The following is a 22,425-nucleotide window of genomic DNA, read 5'->3' as shown; positions in this document are numbered from 1 at the left end:
ATGGGGGCCTTCTCCTCCCCTGCCCTGAGGGGAATGCCTTTTCTAAGATATGGACATGGGAGACCTGAAAATACAGAAACGGATCCTATTTTATTTTATCCATACGCAAACATATTTAGATTTAATCAGTTGACTAGTTAATCCCTTCAGCCTCCTGAGAGTTAATATTTAATATTAATATTGATTTAGCCTGTTGATACGTGTATCCTGAGTATATGTGCTATAGGGGAAGAGTGTCATAAATTTGCCATACTTTCTTCATTCCCTCCCCTTCTTTTTCCCCCTGTGAGGGGAGTGTCCAGGAAAAATATTTTCCCTTGAAATGGAAATGACCTTTCAGCCAAGACTCTGAAGACTAAGGAAATTATCCACGGCCGGGATTTCGGGGCTTCTGGCTCGCTCTCGAAAATGCCGCTGTGCTTTGTCAACATGGGTTTGGGGAGTTACGTGATGTTTTGTGCTGCCGCCGTAGAGCGGGAGGGATTCTGCCAACTCAAGACATTGGAATGGGCATGGATTAAAAGTAATCCTAGTGTATACAAGAGTCACTCGGAGCCCAAATGATCCTCCTTTCTCAGGCATTCAGATTCAACAACCTGCCAATATTCTGTGCCCTGCAAAGTTGGAGTCGGAGGTACAGCCAAGATGGCCTGCTCCAGTTTGGGACGTTCTTAGGTCAATTCCCCACCGAAAAAAATGAATGTAGATACAATCCGGTTTGGGAAAAACCGGGACCTTTTCAGCACAGTTTCAGTGTCCCCACTGCAGCTTCTGCCCCACAAACGATCCTTGTTCCCAGAAATGCAGCAGCAACAAAGGATTCCCCACTGAGGCGGATTGAACACGCGATCCGCTCAGGGGCTATCCTGATTGGCTGTTGCGTTGTGTTGGGGTGGGAATTTTTCTTTAATTTTAAAACTTCTGGATCCACGTCTCTGAGAGCATGTGCAGAACGACCCTATGCAGAAACGAAGAAACGGGCGATTAAAGCGAAGCCCTGTTTCCGCTCCATGTAGTCGGATCCACGTGGATACGACGTGTAGCACTGCTTTGTATTGCCTTCTACTCAGTCAATCAGTCAAAAACGCTCCCATGTTGCTTCATATCCACGTGGATCTCCGGTCCGTGGATCTCCATGTCACTACCAGCGGCTGGAAAAACAAATCCGGATTCTCTCTCTCTCTCTCTCTCTCTCTCTCTCTCTCTCTCTCTCTCTCTCTCTCACACACACACACACACACACACACACACACACACACACACACACACACACACACACACACACACCCCAACTTCCCCACCGCTCCAGATTGCCCACATGGTTTTTGAAAAGGTCTACTTTCTTGCAGGTTCCAAATAACACGTGCTGGGTGGGGGGGGCACCAGAATCGGGATGAATCCATGTTCGGCGGCTCAGCAGTGGGGAGTTCTTGCTGAAACCTTGATATTTTGTGTGAGTATCACGCGATTAATTGACCATGAGGAATCGGCCTTAGAGATTTGAGGGTGGAGGTTGGGGCAGGAGAAGGGAGGGAATCGTAGAATCATAGAGTTGGAAGAGACCCCAAGGGCCATCAAGTCCAACCCCCTGCCATGCAGGAAGACAAAATCAAAGCACTCCTGTCAGATGGCCCTCCAGTTTCTCTCTGAAAACCTCCAAAAAAAGGAGACTCCATCACACTCCGAGGTAGTGCATTCCACTGTCGAACAGCCCCTTACTGCCAGGAGGTTTTCCCTGATGTTTAGGTGAAATCTCTTTTCCTCCACCTTGAACCCATTACGCCTGGTCCTAGTTTCTGGAGCAGCAGAAAACAAGCTTGCTCCCTCTTCGACATGGCATCCCTTCAGATTTTAAAACAGCTATCATGTCCCCCCTTAACCTTATCTTCTCCAAGCTAAACCTTGCCAGCTCCCTAAGTCTCTCTTCGTAGGGCATTGATTCCAGATCTTTTACTATTTTGGTTGCCCTCCTCTGGACACATTCCAGCTTGTCAATATCCTTCTTAAACTGTGGTGCCCAGAACTGAACACAGCACTCTAGGTGAGGTCTGACCAGAGGTGGGATCCAGCAGGTTCTCACAGGTTCCGGAGAGTAGGTTACTAATTATTTGTGTGTGCTGAGAGGGGGTTACTAATTGGTGATTTTGCCACATGATTTTTGCCTTAGTTACGCCCCACCTCTCAGCAGTAGCGCGCAGAACTCGAAGCAATCTAGCAGGAGGTGCAATGGCGTGCATGGCAGCCTGCGCCTGCGTGCATTCGTTTCCTGCCCAAGGACTGGCGCAGCGGCTGCGTCCTTGCCACAGTCCCGCCCAGAAATGCCCCACCCCTGGAATGCCAAGCCACGCCCCCATCGAGCCCCACCCAGCCCCATTGGCGCTACGCCACAGTTTGAATCCCATCACCATGGGAACCTGTTACTAAAATTTTTGGATCCCACCATTGGGTCTGACCAATGCAGAGTATTTCTCTAAGGATTTCTTCTCTAAGGTTATCATATAGAGGGCACTTAAGCAACTTGTGTTCAAGTGAATTCTTCCAAGAAGCCTTCTATCTTTCTGTCTTGCAAGATCCTGGCTGAGGCATGTGCAACCTTTGGGGAGCCATGACCCTTTTTGGCTCACTCAATCAGCTGAATGAGAAAAACATGCTGTTACCCTAGCTTCCTTTTAACCAGAGCCCAGACCCTGTCATGTTTGCGTCCTCCTGGCTTAATTGAAGGAACAGGATGGGTTGGATTCTGGCATCTCTGATTTTAAAGGGATGTACATTTAGGGATTTCCCCTCCAGTAAACAAGATATAGAATATAGGCAGCTCTGCTAAAAACCTGGAACCAATTTGCTGTGTCAGCTTCCCGCTTTGTGTGCCTTCCCTCTGGAGTTATCTCTCTGAATTGCATCCAGAAATAATTCCGTCGGAAAGTTAATCAACATAATGCAGCTTAGCCTGGCTAAAAATGGCTCCAGAAACACTTATAGCGGATTCTCTTGCGACAGGAAAGCATATCACTTACCTCAGAGTTTTTCCAAACTTGTTGATTGATGACATGCGCTTCCTTTGGAATCAAAATGGGAGGCGCTCTGAAACCCAAGGAAGGTCAACTTTGAGAGCAGGTGTCAACATGGCCAGATGTTTCAAGCTCTTTAGTTCCTCCATGAGGCACTGACCTCATTTGCCTCTTGACATAAAGGAACTGAACTGAGAACAGCAACTCATGCAGAGATGCAGCAGCCATCCTCCTCTGGGGGCAGGGGCATGCCCACCCCATTTCTTCCTATTTCCCCCTGCTGACCAGTGAGCAACATTGGGGATTGTCTCCCACCATAATGGGAGATCTGGCACCCTTAGAAATTCCCTGTATGTTTTCTGTCTCTTCTGTGGAGATATCCCTGTGCAGAGGGATTAGAGATCAGAAAATGGCTGCTTTGGAGGGTGAACTCTATGGCATTATACTAAGGTGACCAGATTATCACCTTTGTAAACCGGTACCCGGGCGGGTGGGCAGGCGGGCGGGTGGGAAACGGGAGCGCCCCAGAAGGCAGTGCGCTCCTGCAGCCGCGTGCACGGGAGGCTGCCGCGCTGCCTTCTGGGGCGCACCCCAGAAGGCAGTGCAGCAGCCTTCCAAAAATCGGGACAGTTCAAAAAACCTGGAAGAGCGGGACAAATTGTTTTAAGGCAGGACTGTCCCTCCAAAAGCGGGATGTCTGGTCACCATACATTATACCCCACTGAAGTCCCAACTCCTCCCAAATCCCTCCCTCCCCAAGCTCCAACCCTCACATCTCCAGGTATTCCCCATCCCAAAGTTGGCAACCCCATTAGACCCAAGGGCGGATTCAGGATTATGCATCTGTATGTGAAATGTGTTCATGTAAGTTGGTTTGCACTGCACCAAGGGATGGCTAATACGAAAACACAACTCTCATCAAATCCATAGTTTTATGGATGCAGGCCTGTATCCTTTCCCAGAAACACTTCATTTATAACCTCTGTTTTCTCCAGTCACAAAGGTTTTGGCAGATGTGTATTAAGGGACTCGACTTGGCCCGCCCCTTGCTTTCTTCTTCATGCATCTGCATCCTTGGAGAAACGTGCTCTTCAAGTCGCCCGTTGGTTTATTGCTTTAGTTCTTAAAGAGTTTGGAGCCCCAGATATGTCCAACGAGGCAGGAAAGCGTTGGCTTTTCTTGTCAAGGACTCTCGCCGTGCGAGAGAACTTTGGACGAGTCTATCGTATCCCAGTGGTATAGAACCAGTTGGCGGCAGCAGGTGGGTAGTTACAGCTTTTTAAGGATTGCATCAGCCACATCCAAGATCGTGGCCACATCTGCAAATCGTCTGCAAGCCCACGTTTCCACAGCAAAGCTTGAGCAGCTGGGGGAACTTTTAAAAACTGCAAAAGGGGGGTGGGGTGTTGAAGGCTTTCACGGCCGGAATCACTCGGATGTTGTGGGCTTTCTGGGTTGTCTGGCCGTGTTCCAGTAGTATTTTCTCCTGATGTTTTGCCTGCATGCCAGCCACAGATGCAGGCGAAACGTCAGGAGAACATACTACTGGAACACAGCCATACAGCCCAGAAAGCCCACAGCATCCCGGGGTTTCTTTTGTTTGTTCCCCATTAGCTAACCTCTTTTCGAGGGTCACTCCACACCAGCTGGGGGTATGATGCAAGCGGAAAGGAAAGGAAAGTTTGCGCAGAAAGAAAGCGAGTCTGTTCCACTTCCATGCAGAGGTGGGGAAATCGTTTACACAAGACATTACAGGGGTCCGGCAGCTTCTCATATGCTGGGTGGACGTTGTGCGTACAGGATGGAATGCCTGTTAAAATGCAGGTTTTACATTTGCAGAGAAGGCTGGCTGCAGACATCACCCTGAAGACCTGGTTTATGTCAAACTGATAGATGATTTCAGTCGTACTGTCTCTTGCAATTCCTGGCCGGGTGCTTATCTTCTCCATCTCTGGCATGTAGCAGGACTGGACATTTTCCACAGTCCAAAGATGGTTGTGGAGCCCTGTCACCAGCTATCTTCTGCTTCTAAAGTCCCCCTTGCTGACTTATGGCTGCCACCTGGAGGTCTCCCAGGGTTACAACAGATCTCCGGGTCAGAAATATCTATTCACCTGGAGAAAATAGCCGCTTTTGAGAGTGGCCTCTAAGGCATTATACCTGGCTGAAGTCCCTCCTCTCCCCAAATCCTACCCTCAGGCCCCACCCCCTCAGATCTCCAGTTGTTTCCCAACCTAGAATTGCCAACCCTATGCAGACTAGAATTAGAAGAAGAGTTTGGATTTATATCCCACTTTTCTCAACCGTAAGGAGTCTCACAGCGGCTTACAAATTCCTTCCCTTCCTCTCCCCACAACAGACCCCTTGTATAAGGGACCAGATTGTCACCTTTGTAAACTGGGACCTGGGCAGGCGGCTGCAGGAGCGCACTGTCTTTTGGGGCGCTGCCTGGTTTCCCGCCCTGTCAGGGCGGGAAATGGGAGCGCCCCAGAAGGCAGTGCGCTCCTGCGGCCGTGTGTGTGGGAGGCTGCCGCACTGCCTTCTGGAGCGCTCCCCTGTTTCCCGTTCTGTGACAGGTCAGGAAAAGGGGAGTGTCCCAGAAGGCAGTGCGGCAGCCTTCCAAAAATTGGGACAGTTCAAAAAACCCGTGGGACGCGGGACAAATTGGTTAAAGGCGGGGCTGTCCCGCCAAAAGCGGGACATCTGGTCACCTTGACCTTGTAAGATAGGTGGGGCTGAAACAAGGGAGAGGAGGGCTTGGGAAGGAAAGGGGCCCCAGCGAGGTTTAATTCCATAGAGTCCACCCTCCAAAACAGCCGTTCTCTTCCGGGAATCTGAGCTCTGTAATCTGGAGATCGGTTGTAATTCCAGGTGATCTCCAAACCCGACCTGGAGATTGGCAGCCCAAACCATATGGGCAAGAACATGTACTTAGATCCTTTTGGGGCCGAAGACTTTGCTCAGACATTCAGCTACTCTTACAAAGGTCCAGCATTGTTCAAAGTGGGCTTCTATTTCTATCTCTCGCATACTGAAGTGCAGAAGCAGAAGAAGGCCAGACAAAACTCTCTGAGGACCATCTTGTCTGCAGTCCCACCAGGAAAATCTTGAGAAGTCTCTGACTTAGCTCTCCACCACTCCAAACTGGTTCCCCGGAATTGTTTTCTAGAAGAGGATTGACTGCAACAAACCCACTGGGGGTCGCTTCTACCGTTTGCGCAACTTGTTTGGAGATGGAGTAATCCTTTTTGCATCCTCCAGAGAAGTTATCTAAGAGAACATCTGGACGTTTTCTTAATGAGGTTGAAAAGGTCGTTCTTGCAGAGCTGGCTTCAGAATCCGCTGTTAACTAATAATAGCTCAGCTGTTCCTTATTCGTTCCCAAGTCTGTCTCGAGAGCCATGAGCTTATTGATATTGTTTGTTTATTTTCATCAATACCCCTTTTTTCTCCACAATGGGGGTTCAAAGCAGCTTCTCCAGTTCTCTAGGCCTGGAGATCAGCTGCAATCCCAAGAAATCTCAAGCTACCACTTGGAGGTTGGCAACTCTGCAGAAGGGGAATGCAAACGTTTTGGCCAGTGGTTGTAAAACTGTTGCTGTTCTCAACTAAAGGCCCGGTAGAACATCTTGTCTTCCAGACTTTCAAAATTGGATCAGGTCTTTCAAGGTTGGGCAGCCCAATTCAGAGGAGGGGGAACAGACCCGGGGGGTGGGCCAGCGGGGCATTCTGGAGGTGGGCCAGGGAGTGAAGCCAATGTTAACCAGCTTCCTCCCAGATTTTGCTGACTGGAATGTGGTGCTGGGGGTTTGGGCTTATGTCACCCTTTTGGATGGCATAAGTCCATAGAACCCAATGGAGGACAGGAGCCCAATGGAGCCCAATGGAGGACAGGAGCAGCAGTGGCATAATGGTTAAGAGCAGGTGCATTCTAATCTGGAGGAACCGGGTTTGATTCCCAGCTCTGCCGCCTGAGCTGTGGAGGCTTTTCTGGGGTGACCTTGGGCTAGTCACAGTGACCTTCTGGGTGACCTTGGGCTAGTCACAGCTTTTCGGAGCTCTCTCAGCCCCACCCACCTCACAGAGTGTTTGTTGTGAGGGGGGAAGGGCAAGGAGATTGTAAACCCCTTCGAGTCTCCTACAAGAGAGAAAAGGGGGATATAAATCCAAACTCTTCTTCTTCTTCTTTTTGGCAACGAGGAGGGTTTTTTTGTTTTTAGCCTCTCCTCGCTGCTGAGAAGCCCTCCTGGAGGCAGGAAGGCAGCGCCGAAGTGGCACTGTGGCCCACCTCCGGGTGCTCTGGATTGGGCTGTTAGCCTTTTTTTGGTGGAGAGTTCGACCAGGTAGGGGCCACAACCAACGAAGCTCTGCTCCTAATTGAAGATAGCCAGATTGACTTTGGGCAGGGATCACCAGGAGGTTGTCTGCTGCGGAGCATAAAGCTCTCTGGGGGAGGTATCAGGAGAGGAGGTCTGGTAGATACAAAGTTGGAGTGGGCAGTTTTTTTAATTGGTATTTTTCAGATTAGGGTTTAATCGTCCCAGAATTTAAAAAAAGGGGGGGGGACTGATTTGACTCCCAGATTTCAGCTCTGCACATGTGGAGCTGCAAGGTAGCAGCGCTGGTGGCATGTCTGAAGCTGCCAGAACCATGCCGAAAAATTGTGCGTTGCGGATCTCTTTTAATTACTTTATTTTTTCAGGTGAAAAATGAAGGGCAACAGGTATATTTTATAATCCTGTCAAGCAAAGTAACCAGCAGAAATGTGGATTGTGCAGCACGTTAAATTAGGATAGTTATTTCTCAAAAGACCAGCCGTTTTACCTCAGAAGTTCATAAAACATAAGGAGAACTTTAACTGAGAGAGAAAACATATACAGTATATACACATCAACGAAGTATCACATATACACGGTTACGTTCGCCGCTCATCGTTTGGTACAGTTTTGGTTGTGCTAGTAAGCATTTATACTAGCCATGGTAACTGAAAGGAGCCTCCAAACTCAGAGGCAGTCAGCCTTGGAATACGAACACCCAAGAGGCATCATAGGCGAACACAGGACTGCCAACCTCCAAGTGGCTGGAGATCTCCTGTAATTACAACTGGGTGGGCTACTGGTCTGATCCAGCAGGGCTCTTCTTATGTTCTTAGGATGCTGGATTAGATGGATCGCTAGTCGGAGCATTTTTACATAGCATTTGGTTAAGCAGCGTACAGAGCAACCTCTCTTCAAGTAAACTGGGCACTTTCGCACATGCAGAATAAGGCACTTTCAATCCACTTTGCAGCTGGATTTTACTGTGCGAAACCGCAAAATCCACTTGCAAACAATTGTTAAAGTGCGTTGAAAGTGGATTGAAAAGTACATTATTCTGCATGTGCGAAAGTTACAACAGTCAGTCAGAACAACGGAATACACGACCAACGGATTTTAACTGTCACCTTTAGAATGTTTGTGCAGCTTCCCAGAATTCCCTGCTGCTCGTGCTCTGCTGCATGTAAACAAGGCTGGAAATTCCAACCAAAAAATAATCTGAAAAATACTAAGGGTTGTTGTTTTTTTTCAGTTCGGCTTTAGCCGAATACCCACACCCAGAGGTGGGATCCAGCAGGTTCTCACAGGTTCCCAAGAGTAGGTTACAAATTATTTGTGTGTGCCGAGAGGGGGTTTCTAATTGGTGATTTTGCCACGCCCCTCCTCCGCTCCTCAGCAGTAGTGCACAGAACTTGAAGCAGTCTAGCAGGTGGTGCACCAGTATGCATGGCAGCCTGCACCTGTGTGCATTCATTTCCCGCCCAAGGACCGGCGCAGTGGCTGCATCCTTGCCACAGCCCTGTCCAGCAATGCCCCACCCCCGGAATGCCCTGCCACCCCCACCCCCCGTCGTGCCCCACCCAGCCCCATTGGCGCTACGCCACTGTTTGAATCCCACCACCATGGGAACCTGTTACTAAAATGTTTGGATCCCACCACTGCCCACACCTATTATTAAGGACTACTAGGGGCTTTGGAGGTTAGCACCAGCACCTTGAACTTGATCTGGGAAACAACCAGGAGCTGATGCAGCGATGTATATGTGCCTTCCAAAGGGTCCTCGGAAGCACCTGTGTGGTTGCATTTTGGAACTGTAGCTTCCAGAGTAACCTCAGGGGTCCAAACCTCTCAGTCTCTTAGAAAACCTGAGTTTTGGAAGACAGCAGAAAGTCATCATCAGGCACGAAATAACTTCCTATGCATGCTTGTCCTTTGAAATGCTCTCTCGAGTATTTGGAGGGGAGCAAGATGTAGCGTAGGATGTGCAAGCCCACTTTTACAATATGGAGCTAATCATGAGTCGTAAAAGGAGGAGGTGGCTGTCCAAAACGATCCAGACCTCTTATCGTGGCTTTCTGACATAAAATCAGCAATTTAGAATTAGGTCATTGTTTGGAAACCCCCCCCCCTTTTTTTTTTCCTGGGATCAAGGTCCAGAGCTGAGGAATAAAACGCCGTGCTATTAATTTTCAGTGATTGCTGGCTGTGGATAGTACAGACTGGCTAATTCTGATGACATCACCACCCTATTTCTTGGCGATCGCCAGAGCAGTTTTGCAACAGTTTTTAATAGAGCGAGCATATGCGTGTGAGAGAGTAAAAATAATGTATGGCTGAATAAAAGAATAAATATCTGTGGAATTGTGAAACTTTGTAAACAAAAAACCCCATAAGGTCAGCCTGCCTGAATTGTGTGGGTGGCTGTCACGATGCTCAGTGGAGAGCCAACATTCAGTTTCCTGGAGTGTGTATATGTACATAGCAACTTGCCATAAAGTACTGTCTACTGTATTTTTCTTGAGAGGCTGTTTCAAGAGCCAGTGCAGTATGGCAGTTAGAATGCTAAGCTAGGGTCTGGGCAGGGTTTCCATTTTCCTGCCTCAGTTGAGGAACCTCCTGCTAGCATTCCATGACTCCTGCCGGCACTCAGTAGTGCTTCGGGGAGGGAATGTTGGTGAACATAGGCGAACACAGGACTGCCAACCTCCCAAAAGCATCTGGTGGGCCACTGCAAGTAGCAGAGTGCTGGACTAGATGGACTCTGGTCTGATCCAGCAGGCACTTATGTTCTTATGTTCTTAACAAAGGCTTTGCACAATGCTGGCCCCAAAACTGGAAGTGACATCTTCATACCCTGCAGTGCTCTACAACTCTGTGGTAAAAACCATAGTGATTGGTGGCATTCCTAGAGTGCCACATAACGCAGTGGAAACAGTGTGGTAAGACACCATTCTCTGCGCCACCTGATCCTCCCTGGCAACTTTCCATCTGGAAGAGTCAAGTGCAAATTCCCACCCAATCATGGAAATTTTGGGGGTGGAGCCTGAGGAGGGCAGGGTTTGGGGAGGGAAGGGTCTTCAGTGGTGTATGATGCCACAGAGCTTACCTTCCACAGTGGTCATTTTCTGCATTTTCTGCCTGGAACTCACTAGCAATAGTTGGAGACCTCTAACAACTACCTGGAGGTTTGCAGCCGTCGGAGGAAAAGCAGGATAGCAGTGTACTAGTTACATTTATTTATTTATTTATTTATTTATTTATTTATTTATTTATTTATTTATTTATTTATTTATTGTTTGTTTGTTTGTTTGTTTGTTTGTTTGTTTGTTGTTTAGTTTTATATACCGCCCTATCCCCGAGGGGCTCTTGGCGGTGCTGCAAGCCAGACAATGATGCTTGCAGAGAAAGGCCGGCCGGCCTATGGGTAGCCATATCTGCCCATGATTGGTGCTGCCTGCTGCCATCTTCCTCACTTGCCAAGTGGAGAGGGAGCAACACGAGGCAGCTGCCAGGAGACTGGCAGGGGAGGGAAGTCAGGAGGCTGAGGCAGGAGGGAAGACTACTAGCACCACCAAGCCCACAAGGGCCCATTGAGATGGCCCCACTGCTGGCTGAGAGCATCAGAAGAGCCCTGCTGGATCAAACCAGTGGTCCATCTAGTCCAGCATCCTAAGAACATAAGAAGAGCCCTGCTGGATCAGAACGGTAGCCCATCCAGTTGTAGTTACTGGAGATCTCCAGCCACTTGGAGGTTGGCAGTCCTGTGTTCTCCTACGATGCCTCTTGGGTGCTGGTATTCCAAGGCTGACTGAGTTTGGAGGCTCCAGTTGAAGGAAGAAGTCGACGGCGGCTACTCAATCTTGAGCCTCCTTGATCTCAGATTGCAAATGCCTTAGCAGACCAGGTGCTCAGGAGCAGCAGCAGCAGAAGGCCATTGCTTTCACCTCCTGCACGTGAGCTCCCAAAGGCACCTGGTGGGCCACTGCGAGTAGCAGAGTGCTGGACTAGATGGACTCTGGTCTGATCCAGCAGGCTAGTTCTTATGTTCTTATGTTCTTAGTTACCATGGCTAGTAGTCATTGATAAGGCTTTACTCCATGAATCTGTTTAATCCCTTTTTAAAATGGTCTGTGCCTGTGGCCATCGCTGCAGTCTGTAATCGGTTGCCGAAAAGTTTAGAGTGAAGAAATAACAGGAAGCTGTTGGCTGGTGAGTAACGTGGGAAGATCTGGCAAATTGTGCTAATGTGTCAGTTCACAGCTGCTATCAGATTTGTGGGCGGGTCGGAGCTGAGCTGTATGTACTGTTCTGGAAAAGTGGCAAATAGCTGCAGTGTTCTGCAACTCAAAGCAAACGGGTTTGATCACAAAGATGTAATGTTCTCAAATATTGTAAACTGCAAGATCGGACAGTTTGCCAATGTGTGCATGGGACTAGCATAATAGTGAGGTTATTGCTATGTGTGTAAATTGTTTCCAATTTTATTCTTCTGTTGCATACCAGTTGTTCTGCCCCACAAGTGTGTTTTTGGTGCCCTGTACTTGGCTAGGACAGAGTGTGGGACACACAAGCCAGGTTCAACAATTTAAACAATAGGTTTATTACTTAGGAGAATTAAGACCCTAACTCCTTTTTTGGGTGTGTCTAAATCAAAGTACTTGCTTGTCTTGAGCAGATCTGAAGCTGTAGACTGTGTTTTCTCATGGTTGCTTTCAAGAAAGTCCACTGTGTCTTGCTTCTTTTTAGTTCCTTTAGTCTTTGGGTGTTTTCGCACACACTTTTTATTCTAGAATAAAAGCAAACCGCATTGATTCCTGACCTTTTTGATGCAGTTTTGTTGCTCGGTGGCATTCACACATGGCCAGGTAGTCATACATCTTCTGCCTGCTTCGCAACTCCCGGGTTTCTGCATCACCCAGGAATGCGGTGCAAATGACTGCTCTGATTGGCTGTCGGGCCATCATGGGGCCGTCCGGGGGCGGGCTTCCAAATTGCTTCTCATCCCGTTTCCGTGGACTACCACGTTGAGCTACCGTGTTAACGGAGGCGAAACGACCGAATGAGTCACCGTGCTGCAAATGTATCAAAGCAACGGTGCCACGGGGACTTGGTAGCTCGAGCTATCAGGCGCACACAACCGAACGCGAGGAGGGGAGGGAGTCGAGTGAAACTCAAGCGGAACAATGGGATGTGCGCGTGCAACCGGCAAGCCCAATCGCGTTCCCATTGGCTGGATCAAATCGCGTCACACTGTGGGCATCACCCCTGACTGTCGCTTACTCCAGATTTGTTTCGCATCTAGCCACCAGATTGTGGGGGGAAAACAGTTTTTCCAAGAAAGTTGCAGAAGTATCGAGCTACAGGAAAAATGTGGAACAACGGCTGGAATGTGGCACAGAAGGGGGGTCGGGACACATTTCGGCTTAAGTGTGTGTGAAAAAATGTGGGAAACAGCAATGAACTCACATGTTGGATCTGCAACAAACAGTGTGTGCGAAAACGCCCTTTGTCTGATTCTAATTGCTGTTAACCTTAACTTGTGCTCTGTATATCACCATAGACTACCATGGACCACCATATACATCACGAATATTACAGTCTCCAGCTACCCTTGGCACCTCACTGTGACCGACTGGCTAGAGCTAAAACAGGGGATTGCTGGTTAAAGAAGGAAGACTGCCTCTTGGGAAATGTCTTAAAGGGACAGGAGCTAACTAAAATTCCCTCCCTTAGAAGACTTTACAATGAACCAAACCCATGCTAACTATGGGGAAACTGAATCTTAATGGGGAAATAACAAAAGCCTCTGTGGGGGCATGACACCAGTGATAAGGAACCATTTAAACATAGTTGTACAATTGAGAAAGAGAAATGTATATATCTTAAGGTGACCTTTGTAAACTGGGACCCGGGCGGGTGGCCGCGCGGGCGCAGCCGCAGGAGCGCACTGCCTTTTGGGGCACTCCCGTTTCCCGCCCTGTGACAGGGCAGGAAAAGGGGAGCACCCCAGAAGGCAGTGCGGCAGCCTTCCAAAAATCGGGATGGTTCAAAAAAACCCGCGGGACGCGGGACAAATTGTTTTAAGGCGGGACTGTCCCGCCAAAAGCGAGACGTCTGGTCACCATAATATATCTTGAACATTACAAAATATTGCAAAGGAAGAGTATTATGTTGGATTTCTAGGCTCAGAAATTCCTGGAGATTTGGATGATGGAGCCAGGGAAGCAGGGTTTGGGGAGGGGAAGCGAAGGGAAGGGCGGGATCTCAGTGGGGTATCATGACATGAAGTTCACCCTCCAAGGCAGCCATTATCTCCAGAGGAACTGCTCTCTGTCATCACCAGGCCTCACCTGGAGGTTGGCCACCCTGGTACTGTGATGTGGAACATGAAAGAGAACTGACCTAACCATTTGGACTTCAGACAAAGTGGACTCAAGGTCACAGAAATTTATGTTAGGAAATTATGTTAGGACAAATTATGCCCAAATAAGGTACTGCAGACTTTAAGGGGCTGCAGGACTCTGGTAACGGATGGCTCTCTTTTCAAAGCAAAGAACTTCATTCCACACAATTCATTTAAAATGTTTTGAGGCCAGAAATAAAGCCTTTCCTCCAAGGAGTCCCACCTTGTTTATTACCCCCAAACATTTTATTTCCAGTCTCCAAAAGGTTTTAAATCAGTCCCTTTTAAAAACGATTCTCCGGCTGAAGTGTTTTGAAAACGTCTTCAGTTGCTCTGTGATCTATTGACTACCTTTCCCTCACTTCTCTGCTTCTCTGAACTTCCTCCACAGTGTTATTTTCAGATCCTGAAGCAGGCAGACTCTGCTGTGCAGAGGTTCAACACTACTTTCAGTTACTTGGAAGCTGAAGAATGCAAGACTGTCTTTCTGGATGTACTTCTTCACGATCAAACTGTCCACCACCTGGAACATCACAGCACAAAGAGGAAAAGGAAATGCAGAATCATATGTGTAAGGAGTTAGGCCAATTTGAGCTGTTAGCCTCTAGAACAGGATGCAGACTTTTGTAAAAGTTTATATCATTCGTATCCTGTCTGTCTAGCAAGATTTTTCCCTTCTTCTCCCCACAATGGACATCTTGGCCGATCACCCACTGGCCCAGAGGAATGCGGTGGGAGAGGAAGCACGTTGGGGGCAAGAAATTTTCTGACGTGCTTCCTGTTTGCCTCGTGTGTGCTTCTTGCTTTCCCCAGAAAAAGAGAGAGCCCATCTGGCGCAACTTTTTGTGCCAGAGTGGGGTGACGCCGGGGAATGCTGGCAGTGGGTAATCAGCCCTTGTGAGGTAGGTGGGGCTGAGAGAGTTCTGAGAGAACCGTGACTAGCCCAAGGTCCCCCAGCAGACATCATGTGGAGGAGCGGGGAAACAAGTCCATTTCACTAGATAAAGCCCTTCGGGGATAGGGCGGTATACTAAATTTAATAAAGAAGAAGAAGAAGAAGAAGAAGAAGAAGAAGAAGAAGAAGAAGAAGAAGAAGAAGAAGAAGAAGAAGAAGAAGAAGAAGAAGAAGAAGAAGAAGAAGAAGAAGAAGAAGAAGAAGAAGAAGAAGAAGAAGAAGAAGAAGAAAGAAGAGAAAGAGAAGAAAGAAAGAAGAAGAGAAGAAGAAAGAGAAGAAGAAGAAGAAGAAGAAGAAGAAGAAGAAGAAGAAGAAGGATATAGCAGAGGTGTAGAAGAAGAAGAAGAAGAAGAAGGATATAGCAGAGGTGTAGAAGAAGAAGAAGAAGAAGAAGGATATAGCAGAGGTGTAGAAGAAGAAGAAGAAGAAGAAGAAGAAGAAGAAGAAGAAGAAGAAGAAGAAGAAGAAGAAGAAGAAGAAGAAGAAGAAGAAGAAGAAGAAGAAGAGTCTGCCGTTCATGTGGAGGAGTGGGGAACTGAACCTAGTTCTCCAGATAAAAGTTCACTGCTCTTAACCACTGCACCACATTAGCTCTCAACCACCACACCGCACAGGGCATCCTGAGCTACTGAGTGAACATCACTCAGCTGCCGGTCAGTACATCACACCGGCTGTCAAAGACATTCCTGCTTCTAGCCAGTGTGCAATACAACAACCTTTATTAGGCATATTAAAATAGGCTCCAGAGCGTTACAGACATTTCTGAAGTACAAATCAAAAGTACATTCAAAACACAGACAGATAAACTGTATCTAGCATTGGACATTACTTAGAAAGTTCTGTCACTTGTAAAAGAAATTTTGCTACTTTTCCCAAGAGCACGGCCTCTGTATTATTTAACAAAAGCTCCACAACAGAGTTGTCAGAATCTCCTTCAGGTTTGTCTAAGACCAGCCTAGGAGAGAAATTCCTAATACCCACATATCTCGGACAGTCAAGTATAATGTGAGCAAGAGTCTCCACTTGGTTTTTACAGTGTGGACAGACCCGATCCTGGAGAGGGATAGATAGGTAGCGACCCTTTGTAATGGCCGATGGAAAAGTATTGCATCTGGCCCTTGTAATAATCCATCTCTGTTGGGGTTCGGTTAATAGTTCAAGATATTTGGCTATGTGCCCCTGTTCTGGTACTATTCCAACAGAAAGGGGTGAACGTGATTTATTTGCTTGCCCCAACAAGATATGGTATTCCTGTTCCAGAAGTCTGCTTTTTAAGGTTTGCAGAATCTCTCTGGGTGACAGTGTCTTCCTGGATTTTACTCACATCATTTTAATCAGAACACTCCAGAGTTCAAAAATATCCTCTCATTGTTTGAGCAAATAAACAGTTTGAAAACAGGCCAGACATGCACACGAATACAGAACATTTTTAGGAGGAGGCAAATCTTTCATGACTTCCTTGGCAAGACTTCAAGGATCCCATCAACAAGGAATCAGGACCCGCTGATCAGAAACAAAGCGATGCCGTTGTTCCCCCCTGCCCCCGCCCTTTTTGTGCTTTGAAACTCAAAGCTGTGTGCCAAAGGGCCAATATCATAACTTGGCATTTTTGAAAATCAGGAGACTGCGACTTCTTATGTTTTTCCCCAACGGTAAAGCCAGGACATAGGTCTCGGGGCAAGTTTAACCCAGAGTCTTCTGCTTCTTGAAGTTGCAAAGTCCAGAGGATGATCCCGAGAGGGGGATGCTTCCTCAAACCACAAATTTAATTTCCAGCTCAGAAATCTAAAAATTTAATTTTTTAATTGATGTTTTGTGAGGTACTTGGCACTTTAATTTGTCTATTTTTTTGCCATCAAGTCTGATCTGACTTAAGGTGACCTTGTAGGAGTATCCTCTAACCTCAATGAAGGCATGGTGACCCCAAACATATGATTGAAACCATACTGACCCAGGTACTGGTACCTAGTTTCATTTGTAAAGCGAACATGCATTGACTCTTTCTTGAATGTAAGCACTGGGTCATTACTGACCCATAGGGTGATGTCACTTCCTGATGTTTACTAGGCAGTCTTTGTTTACAGCAGTGGTTCCCAACCTGAGGTAGCCATTCACCCAGCGGTATGCACCAGAGTGTTAGGGTACGTGAAAAAATTACATTACGAGTTTGCCAATATGGGAGTACAATTTTAGGGAAATAGGTCACCAAGGGGTATGCGAGTGAAAAAAGTTGGGAACCACTGGTTTACAGGGTTGTTTGCCATTGCCATTCAGTGTGGTGTAGTGGTTAAGAACAGGTGGATGTTCGCTTTACAAATCTGGAGAACTGGTTTTGATTCCACACTCCTCCACCTGAGTGGCAGAGGCTTATCTGGTGAACCACATGTGTTTCTGCACTCCTACATTCCTGCTGAGTGACGTTGGGCTACTCACAGTTCTCTCCAAACTCTCTCAGCCCCACCTACCTCACAGGGTGTCTGTTGAGGCAAGAGGAAGGAAAAGGAGGTTGTAATTTACCTTGAGTCTCTTTACAGGACAGAAAGGTAGGGTATAAATCATCTTCCTCTTCCTCTTCCTCTTCCTCTTCCTCTTCCTCTTCCTCTTCCCCCCCCCCCCCCCCCCCCGCCCCCAGTTGTCCATACTTTACTCCCAGCAACTGGGTATTCATTTTACTGACCTCAGAAGAATGGAAGGCCGAGTCAAACCTTGAGCCAGCTACCTGGACACGACTTGGTGTAGCAACAGAACTACTTCAGAAATGACCAGATATCTGTCTATATCCAGTGATAATTGAATTTAAGGCCCGTTAATCAATTGGGTTGGATCCTGTCACTCCATTCTGCTAGTTGGATCACTTCCCTCTGGTAAAAGTCTCTTTCTTCTGGCACATCTCTTGTTGGTAAACAGGAAAATGTCTCTCCTAGAAGAATGAAACTGCGGAATCCAACCTGCAGTCTGGCGTTGTGAGTTCCTGTCTCTAAACAAACAAGTGTCCCTTCTGACCTCTAGCATTTATTGCTGCCTGGGTGTGTTTTCTGCTCTTGTGATGGTGTTTGCTTGCTCCGCAACAGCCAAATGCCTTGAAGTAAGAAACCTGTTGTCAGATTTACCCAAGGGTAAGCCAGATAACATTAAAATTTACACCGGAGGGTTATCTCGCCCTCGTTTTGAAAGCTGTTACAGGAACTTGAGAGATGTTGCTTTCCTTGGGATGAAAGACACTGCCTCTTTGTAGGCAACTGAAAACCACATTTTTGTAAAGTTTTCACACTATGGGACTTTGTCCCTGGTGCAAAGGGCAGGAATGGATTGACACATGATCATTACGAGGAAGTCATGTTAGTTGGCTGTGTTGTTGACTATCTCCTACAGTGAGCCTTGAGTTGATTTGTCCTGGGAATGCTAGAATGGACCCAACATCTTTTTCATGAAAAACATCTGGGGGATTTTTTTTCTGATGAGCTGAAGTGATCTCTTGTGGACTCTCCAGCACATGTAGAAAGACATGCAGTCACTGGGCTGAGCAGGGATGTGGTTGGACAAAACCCATGGATCCTAAGACCTCTCCTGCTGCGTGAAAGTTGTAGGGAGAAGTCTGCTGAGTTTCCCCGCACCAAAAGAGGGCTTAAAGAACGGAGTAAGCAGCAATACAGTTAGAGAAGGATGTGTAATTTTGCTCCTGAATTATTATGAATGATCCCTCCAACTCTTCTACTGGTGGTGGAAAGTACCATCAAGTCTAAGATGGCCTCCGGCAACCCTGTAGGGTTTTCGAGGCAAGAGATGTTCAGAGGCGGTTTGCCATTGGCTGCCTCTGCATAGTGACCCTGGGCTTCCTTGCTGGTGTCCCATCCAACTAGGGCGAACCCTACTTAGCTGCTGAAATAACGAGATTGGGCTGTCGGTGATAAAAAGCCATTTTCCTGTCTAGCAAATTCTTATATGGCAGTGTGGTGTTGTGGCTCAGAGTAGGTGGACTCTAATCTGGAGAAGTGGGTTTGCTTCCCCACTCCTGCACATGAAGCCTGCTGGGTAACCTTGAGACAGTCAAAGTTCTCTCAGAACTCTCTCAGCCTCACTTCTCTCACAAGGTGTGTGGGGAGAGGAAGGGAAGGTGATTGTAAGCCACTTTGAGAGAAATTGTATGAGTATGATGTATTGTATGAAATTGTATGAGTATGATGTATGAGTCTGAAATTTTCTGCATCGAGGAATGCTGCTGAATAAGAATTTAAGATTTAATGGCGTGCACAATGACAATAAAAATGCTTATGCTTATGCTTAAGAGCTTAACTTGAGCAGTGAAATTACTTAGGAGGTTAAGAACACATTATTATCCTAATCCTGGAGAGGAACCCGAGGGTTTGGCAGTTCCCAGCTCTGCCGCCTGAGCTGTGGAGGCTTATCTGGGGAATTCAGACTAGCCTGCACACTCCCACACACGCCAGCTGGGTGACCTTGGGCTAGTCACAGCTTCTCGGAGCTCTCTCAGCCCCACCCACCTCACAGGGTGTTTGTTGTGAGGGGGGAAGGGCAAGGAGATTGTAAGCCCCTTTGAGTCTCCTACAAGGAGAGAAAGGGGGGATATAAATCCAAACTCCAAAGGAGTGCAATTGAGAGTTGACCTACAACTGTTTATTTTATTTATTTTTAAATTTATACCCAGCCCTTCCCTAGGGGCTCAGGGCAGTACAGCAAAAGAGAATCCTACAATGGTTCTCCATGGCTTTCTAGAACCTGGCCTTCCCACAACAGACACTTTGAGAGATAGGTGGGGCTGAGAGAGTTCTGAGAGGGCTTTGACTGGCCCAAGGTCACCCAGCAGGCTTCATGTGGAAAAGTGAGGAAACAAACCTGGTTAATCAGATTAGAGTTTGCCGCGCATGAGGAGGTGCGGGGAATCAAACCCGGTTCTCAGATTACAGTCCGCCATTCTTAACCACTACACCACCCTGGTGGTGATCTTCTTCTCTCTGGCTGTCTTCAAGCAGTGGCTGGAAGAACACTTGTCAGGGATGCTTTAGTCTGATCCTGCATTTAGCAGGGGGTTGGACTAGATGTCCTTTGTGGCCCCTTCCAACTCCATGATTCTATGAACATGTCCTCTTTCTTATTTATTATTTCAAACTATCCAAAGTAAGGGCCAAACCTAGGGTTTGCCAATGCTGTTTGGAAATTCCTGGTGGAGCCTAGGGAAAGCACAGGGGGGTTTTTTTGGGGGGGGGAGGGAGCTCATCAGGGTATAATTCAGAGGTGGGATCCAGCAGGTTCTCACAGGTTCCCGAGAGTAGGTTACTAATTATTTGTGTGTGCTGAGAGGGGGTTACTAAATGGTGATTTTGCCCAGCATTGATTTTTGCTTGTGGTCACGCCCCTCCTCTCAAGCTTGGTAGCAGCACAGACTTGAAGCAGTCTAGCAGGAGGTGCACCGGCGTGCGTGGCAGCCTGCTCCTGCGTGCATTCGTTTCCCACCCAAGGACCAGCGCAGCGGCTGCGTCCTTGCCACAGCCCTGCCCAGGAATGCCCCGCCCCCGGAATGCCCGGCCACGTCCCCGTCGTGCCCCGCCCAGCCCCATTGGCGCTACGCCACAGTTTGATTCCCACCACCATGGGAACCTGTTACTAAAATTTTTGGATCCCACCACTGGTATAATTCCATAGATTCCAGCTTCCAAAGGAGCCATTTTCTCTGCAGGAACTGATATCTGTTGTCTGGAAATCAGCAGGAATTCTGGGAGACCTCAAGGCCTCGCCTGGAAGTTGGCAAGCCTAGTGCTTCAGTCCTTTTCACCAGCCTGCAGCTGCCTTCGGTGGGCAGATTGCGGTGCCGTCATTCCGATCCCCTTCTCCTTATAAACACGGTCTCTCTGCAACTTACAAGCTGGGCCTTGAAAAAACTGGCCTTGAAACGCTGTTAAATTGGACACTCTTGTTTCCTAAAACACCAAATTTCGGGTGTCGTGGGATGCTGCTAGAACAGCTGCAAACTGCAGGGGGTCAGCAAAGACGGCTCTGAAGCGCATTTCTCCCTTTTAGTCAACTTGATTGAAAATATTTGGCAGGCTTCTTCCCACCCCCTGTTCTGTAGCCCCATGGGAGACATGGAGACATTTTTTTCTGACTCCTGAGATGGCGCGCAGTCAAGTGCCTGAGAGTTTATCAGAATTCACCAGGCCCATCTAGCGAAAGGCGCCACCGGCTATCCGCCCTGCTTAAATTTCAGGTCAGTCTCACGAATAAAGGCCTCTATTCTTTGTCACACAAAGTACACCAGGGGTGGGAATACACAAACCCTGGCAGATTTCGTGCACTGATTTGGCCCAGAGAAAATCCTCACAGTCTCCTGCTTGAAGGTTTTATTTTGTTGCAATGTATTTCAAAGGGACTCCATTAAAAACCCTCCAGTTAATTTTCCTTTGCAGTGAAATGAAACCCCAGGTAGGGCTGACAACCTTTTGCTGGGACCTGGAGATTGCCAGAATTACAACTCCTCTGGATCAGTTCCTCTGGAGAAAATAGAAGACAAACTCTATGGCATTATACACCACTGAAGTCCTGCTTTTCCCCAAATCCTGTCCTCCCTAGCATAAGCATAAGCATAAGCATTTTATTGTCATTGTGCACGCACAACGAAATTTACAGCAGCATTCCTCGATGCACACAATTTCAGACTCACACCCCATCCTCACTTTCCCCTTCCTCCACCCATCCCTACACAGCCCCAAACACATCAACACGAAGCCACGGAGTTCAGCATAGTCACAGCTCTAGAGTAGAAGCTGTCTCTAAGCCTCTTTGTCCTAGTTTTGATAGACCTGTATCGTCTGCCAGAGGGTAACAGTTCAAAAAGAGAGTGTGCTGGATGAGACGGGACTCTCAGAGTATTTTGGGCTTTTTTTAGGCTTCGGGAATTGTAGAGTTCTTCCAAGGAGGGGAGAGGGCAGAGGTGGGATCCAGCAGGTTCTCACCAGTTCCCGAGAGTGGGTTACTAATTATTTGTGTGTGCTGAGAGGGGGTTACTAATTGGGTCTGCTTTTCCGTTAGAAATTCCATTAGGTCCAAAAATCATAAAGTCCTGTTGTTTCCTATGTGGCTGGTTAGCGAAGGTAGAAAACAAGCTAATTCTCCCTATTGGGTTGTTTTAAAAACATGTTTTAGAAATAGGGTAAAGTTCCTCGTTTAAGGAAAGTATCCTTCTTTTGATTTCTAGAAACAAAATTAAGTATTTGAAAGTATTAAGTATTTGACAGGCAGTCAATTAGAGGAGAAGTAGTTGTTTCTGTTGGCAGTAGACGATAGGACTTGCTATAATGAGTTTAAATGATGGAAAGAAAGACACCAGCTGGAAATTAGGAACTTTTTCTTTACAGTAAGAGTTTTTTACAGTAACAGAGAAATTATTAATGCCCCGCCCCCGGAATGCCCGCCCCTGCCCCCGTCTTGCCCCGCCCAGCCCCATTGGCGCTACACCACTGTTTGAATCCCACCACCATGGGAAGCTGTTACTAAAATTTTTGGATCCCACCACTGGGAGAGAGCAGCTGATAATCCTCTGTGCGGTAGTGATCACCCTTTGGAGCGCCTTCCTATCCGCCACTGTGCAACTGGAGAACCATACACAGATGCAGCAGGTTAAGACACTCTCTATAGCACAGTGGTAAAAGGACACCAGGAGTTTTCCATTCAGTTCCATTCCATTCAGTGGGCTGCATCTCCAAATCTCCAGGAATTTCCCAGTCCAGA

This window comes from Sphaerodactylus townsendi, linkage group LG06 (genome assembly GCF_021028975.2).
Source record: "Sphaerodactylus townsendi isolate TG3544 linkage group LG06, MPM_Stown_v2.3, whole genome shotgun sequence".
NCBI classification, from domain to species: Eukaryota; Metazoa; Chordata; class Lepidosauria; order Squamata; family Sphaerodactylidae; genus Sphaerodactylus; species Sphaerodactylus townsendi.
Note: the sequence above shows the minus strand (reverse complement) of the source record.